Source organism: Choloepus didactylus, chromosome 1 (genome assembly GCF_015220235.1).
Source record: "Choloepus didactylus isolate mChoDid1 chromosome 1, mChoDid1.pri, whole genome shotgun sequence".
In the NCBI taxonomy this organism is placed as follows: domain Eukaryota; kingdom Metazoa; phylum Chordata; class Mammalia; order Pilosa; family Megalonychidae; genus Choloepus; species Choloepus didactylus.
Genome location: NC_051307.1, coordinates 123,245,601 through 123,252,122, shown reverse-complemented (window position 1 = coordinate 123,252,122; position 6,522 = coordinate 123,245,601).

Below are 6,522 nucleotides of genomic sequence, written 5' to 3'. Positions count from 1 at the left end.
CTGTTCATGTGTCTGCTTTCAGTTCTGGGTATATACCTAGAAGTGGGATTGCCAGATCATATGGCTGTTCTATACTTAGCTTCATGAGGAACTGCCAAACTGTCATCCACAGCAGTTGTGCCATGTAGCCATTTGTATTTCCTCTGGGAAAATGTCTATTCAGGTCTTTTGCCCATTTTGTAATTGGGTTGTTTGTATTTTTATTGTTGAACTGTAGGATTTCTTCATGTATTCTGGATATTAAACCCTTATCATATGTGGTTTTCAGATACTTTCTCCCATTGATTAGGCTGCCTTTTCACTTTCTTGACAAAGTCCTTTGAAGCACAAAAGTATTTAATTTTGAGTAGGTCCCATTTACCCATTTTTTCTTTAATCTTTCATTGCTTGTGCTTTGGATGTAAAGACTAAGAAACCATTACCTACCATCTTGAAGATGCTTCCCTACATTTTCTTCTAGTTTTATAGTCCTAGTTCTTATATTTAGGCTTTGATTCATTTTGAGTTTGTTTTTGTTTTCTTTGTATGTGGATATCCAGTTAACATTTTTTGAAGACACTTGTTCTCTCCAAGTTGGGGACTAGGCAGCCTTGGCAAAAATAAGTTGACCATAGATGTGAGGGTCTATTTCTGAACTCTCAATTCGATTCCTTCGGTCAGTATGTCTGTCTGTATGCTAATGGCATGCTGTTTTGACTTTAGATTTATAATATGCTTTAAAGTCAGGAAGCATGAGTTTCCAACTTTTTTCTTCTTTCTCAAGATGTTTTTGGCTATTTGGGACCTCATACCCTTCCCAATAAATTTGATAATTGGCTTTTCCATTTCTGCAAAGTGGGCTGTTTGAGTTTTGATTGGTATTGCGTTGAATCTGTAGCTCAATTGGGGTAGAATTGATACTGTAATGATATTTAGTCTTCCAATCCATGAACATGGAATGTTATTCCATTTATTTAGGTCTTTCTTGACTTTTTTTTGGCAATCTTTTAGTTTTCTGTGTAGAGTTTCTTTACTTCCTTGGTTAAATTTATTCTTAGATATTTGATTCTTTTAGTTGCTATTGTAAATGGAAGTTTTTTCTTGATTTCTTCTTCAGATTGCCCATTACTATTGTATAGAAACACTACTGATTTTTGCATGTTGATCTTATATCCTGCCACGTTGTCGAACTCATTTATTAGTTCAACTAGTTTTGTTGTAGATTTTTTGGGACTTCCTATAAATAAGATCAAGTAATCTGCAAATAGTGTATGTTTTACTTTTACCTTCCAATTTGAATGCCTTTTATTTCTTTTTCTTGCCTAACTGTTCTAGCTAGAACTTGCAGCATGAGTTGAGTAACAGTGGTGACAGTGGACGACATTTTCTCGTTTCTGAACTCAGTGGGAAAGCTTTCCTTTCAACATTGAGTATGATGTTAGCTGTGGGTTTTTTATATATGTCCTTTATCATGTTGAGGAAGTTACCTTCTATTCCTATCTTTCAAAGTGTTCTAACCAAGAGAGGATGCTGGATTTTATCAAATACCTTCTGTGTCAATCAAGATGACCGTGTGGTTTGTCTCCTTCAGTTTGTTAATGTCATGTGTTATATTAACTGATTTTCTTATGTTCAACCACACTTCCATCCCTGGGAAAAAACTCACTTGGTCATGGTGTATAATTCTTTTGATGTGTGATTGAATTCAATTTTCAAGTATTTTGTTTAAGATTTTTGCATTTATATCCATTAGAGAGATTGGTCAGTAATTTTTTTTTTCATTTTATTGAGATATATTTACATACCATGCAGTTATACAAAACAAAACATACATGCAGTTGTTCACAGTACCACCACATAGTTGTGCATTCATCAACAAAATCAATCCCTGACACCTTCATTACCACACACACAAAAATAACAAAAATAAAAATTAAAGTGAAAAAGAGCAATTAAAGTAAAAAAGAACACTGGGTGTTTTGTTTGTTTGTTTTTCCTTCCCCCATTTTTCTACTCATCCATCCATAAACTAGACAAAGGGTAGTGGACCATATAGCTTTGCCAATCACATTGTCACCCCTCATAAGCTACATTTTTATACAATCGTCTTCAAGATTCATGGGTTCTGGGTTGTAGTTTGATAATTTCAGGTATTTACTGCTAGCTACTCCAATTCACTAGAACCTAAAAAGGGTTGTCTATATTGTGCATACGAGTGCCCACCAGAGTGACCTCTCGGCTCCTTTTGGAATCTCTCTGCCACTGAAGCTTATTTTATTTCCTTTCCCTTTTGGTCAAGAAGATGTTCTCCATCCCATGATGCTGGGTCTAGATTCCTCCCCGGGAGTCATATTCCACGTTGCCAGGGAGATTCACTCCCCTGGGTGTCCGATCCCACATAGAGGGGAGGGCAGTGATTTCACCTGCCAAGTTGGCTTAGCTAGAGAGAGAGGGCCACATCTGAGCAACAAACAGGCACTCGGGAGGAGGATCTTAGGCACAATTATAGGGAGGCCTAGCCTCTCCTTTGCAGCAACAGTCTTCCCAAGGGTAAGCCCATCAAACCACTAGTCCCCTATGTCTGTGAGCACATCAGCAACCATGGAGGTGGGGAAGCCCAATACCCCTGCATTCTCCACCAGCTCCTCAAGGGGGATCTACATATTTTTTTCATTTTTTTAATTAACTTTTTTTTTAATCAACTATATAAAAAAAATTTAAAAAAACATACAATAAAAAAACATTTCAAACAAACCATAACAAGGGAGTAAAAAAGACAACTAACCTACGAGAACTATTTACTTCCAACATGTTCCTATTTTACCCCAAGAAAATAACCTAATATAGCAACATTTCTGTGAACTTGTTCCTACCATACCAATCAGAAATTAACAGACCATAGTCATTCCTGGGCATTCCCAGAATGTTAAATTTACCCATGATAGCTTATCTGTACTTACTGGGTTATCATTCCCCCTTCCTTAATTGCTCTCTATCACTAGTACCCCTAACTTCTACATTATAAACCATTTGTTTTACATTTTTCAAAGTTCACATTAGTGGTAGTGTATATTTCTCTTTGTGCCTGGCTTATTTTGCTCAGCATTATATTTTCAAGGTTCATCCGTGTTGTCATTTGTTTCATGACATCATTCCTTCTTAAAGCTGCGTAGTATTCCATCATGTGTATACACCACATTTTATTTATCCATTCATCTGTCGGAGGACATTTGGGTTGTTTCCATCTCTTGGCAATTGTGAATAATGCTGCTATGAACATTGGCATGCAGATATCTGTTCGTGTCACTGCTTTCTGATCTTCCGGGTATATACCGAAAAGTGCAATTACTGGATTGAAGGGTAACTTTGTATCTACTTTTCTAAGGAACTGCCAGACTGACTTCCAGAGTGGCTGAACCATTATACAGTCCCACCAACAATGAATAAGAGTTCCAATTTCTCCACATCCCCTCCAGCATTTGTAGTTTCCTGTTTGTTTAATGTCAGCCATTCTAATTGGTGTGAGATGGTATCTCATTGTGGTCTTAATTTGCATCTCTCTAATAGCTAGTGTAGCTGAACATTTCTTCATCTGTTTCTTGGCCATTTGTATTTCCTCTTCAAAGAACTGTCTTTTCATATCCTTTGCCCATTTTATAATTGGGCTGTCTGTACTATTGTCATTGAGTTGTAGGATTTCTTTATATATGCAACATATCAGTCTTTTGTCAGATACATGGTTTCCAAAAATTTTTTCCCATTGAGTTGGCTGTCTCTTCACTTTTTTGACAAATTCCTTTGAGGTACAGAAACTTCTAAGCTTGAGGAGTTTCCATTTATCTATTTTTTCTTTTGTTGCTTGTGCTTTGGGTGTAAAGTCTAGGAAGTGGCCGCCTAATACAAGGTCTTGAAGATGTTTCCCTACATTATCTTCTAGGAGTTTTATGGTACTGTCTTTTATAGTGAGGTCTTTGATCCACTTAGAGTTAATTTTTGTGTAGGGTGTGAGGTAGGGATCTTCTTTCATTCTTTTGGACATGGATATCCAACTCTCCCAGCCCCATTTGTTGAAAAGACTGTTATGTCCCAGTTCAGTGGCTTTGGGGGTCTTATCAATGATCAGTCAGCCATAGATCTGTGGGTCTATCTCCGAATTCTCAATTTGATTCCATTGATCAATATGTCTATCTTTGTGCCAGTACCATGCTGTTTTGACAACTGTGGCTTTATAATAATCTTCAAAGTCAGGGAGTGTAAGTCCTCCCACTTTGTTTTTCTTTTTTAGAGTGTCTTTAGCAATTCAAGTCCAAGTCTGCAAAGTAGGTTGTTGGAATTTTGATTGGGATTGCATTGAATCTGTAGATGAGTTTGAGTAGAATTGACATCTTAATGACATTTAGCCTTCTTATCAATGAACATGGAATATTTTTCCATCTTTTAAGGTCCCCTTCTATTTCTTTGGTCAGTAATTTCATTTTCTTGGAGTATCTTTACCTGGCTTTGCTATTAGGGTGATATTGGTTTCATAGAATGAGTTAGGTAGTGTTCCCTCTTCAATTTTTTGGAACAGTTTGGGCAGGATTGTTATTAATTGTTTTTGGAATGATGGGTTGAATTCACCTGTGAAGCCATCTGGTCTTGGGCTTTTCCTTTTTGGGAGATTTTTGAAGACTGTTTCAACCTCTTTACTTGTGATTGGCGTGTTGAGGTCTTCTATTTCTTCTGGAGACTCTATAGGTTGTGTGTTTCTAGGATATTGTCCATTTCATCTAGGTTGTTTAATTTTTGGCATGCAGTTGTTCTTAGTATCTTTTTATGATCCTTTTTATTTCTGTGGGGTCAGTAGTAATGTCCCCTTCTCATTTCTGATTTTATTTATTTTTATCTTCTCTTTTCTTTGTCAGTCTAGCTAAGAGTTTGTCAATTTTATTGATCTTCTCAAAGAACCAACTTTTGGTTATGTTAATTCTATTTTTTATTCTCATTTTCATTTATCTCTGCTCTAATCTTTGTTATTTCTTTCCTTCTGCTTGCTTTGGGATTAGTTTGCTGTTCTTTTACTAGTTCCTTCAGTTGTGCAGTTAGGTCTTTGATTTTAGCCATTTCTTCTTTCTTAATATAGGCATTTAGAGCCATTAATTTTCCTCTCAGCACTGCCTTCACTGTGGCCCATAAGTTTTTGTATGTTGTGTTCTCATTTTCATTTCTTGCGAGATATTTACTGATTTCTCTTGCAATTTCTTCCTTGATCCACTGATTGTTTATGAGAGTGTTGTTTAACCTTCATATATTTGTGAATTTTTTAGTTCTATAGCCATTATTGATTTCCAGCTTCATTCCATTATGATCACAGAAAGTGCTTTGTATAATTTCAATTTTTTGAAAAATTTATTGAGCATTGTTTTTGTGAGCCAGGATTTGGTCTATCCTGGAGAATTATCCATGAGCACTTGGGAGGAAACACCTTTCTGTTTTGGCATGCAATGTCATATATATGTCTGTTAGGTCTAGCTCATTTATCATATTTTTCAAGTTCTTTCTTTTCTTATTGGTCCTCTGTCTAGATGTTCTATCTATTGATTAGAGTGGCATATTGAAGTCTCCAACTATTATTGTAGAGATGTCTATTTCTCCCTTCAATTTGCTAGTGTTTGCCTTATGTATTTTGGGGCACCCCGGTTAGGTGCATAAATATTTATGATTGTTGTTTCTTCTTTGTGGATTGCCCCTTTTATTATAATAAAGAATCCTTCTTTGTCTCATAACAGCTTTGCATTTAAAGTCAGTTTTGTCCAATATTAGTATAGCTACCCTGGCTCTTTTTTGGTTACAGTTTGTTTGTGAGGAATATCTTTTCCTCGCCTTCCACTTTCAACCTTTTTATGTCCTTGGCCTTAAGGTGAGTCTCTTGTAGACAGCATATATATGGATCATACTTTATCCTTTGTGCCAAACTGTGTCTTTTGACACACAGAGTTTAATTCATTAACATTCAGTGTATAAGCAGTACTTACTTCAACCATTTTATTCTTTTGTTTTTTATGTCATATTTTTGTCTCTCTTTATAACCCTTTAGTTATGCTTACTGATAACCTTCATTTCTGCACTTTCCTCCAAACCCCTCTCTCCTGTCTTTTCTTTTCAGCCTGCAGATATCCCTTTAGTATTCTTGTAGGATAGGTCTCTTGCTGATGAACTCTCCTTGTTTCTGTTTATCTGTGAATATTTTAAACTCTCCCTCATTTGTTAACAGTTTTATTGAGATATATTCACATATACAATCCATCCAAAGTATTCAATGAAAGGCTCACAGTATCATCACATAGTTGTGCATTCATCACCACAATTAATTTTAGAACATTTTTATTATTCAAAAGACAAAGAGAGAAAAAAAACCCCCCAAAAAACAAAACCAAAAACTGCAAACATCCCATACTCCTTACCCCCCTAACATTGGTATGGTACATTTCTTACTGTTAATGAAAGAATATTAAAATATTTACTGTTAACTATACCCCATAGTTTGCAATAGGTGCATTTCCC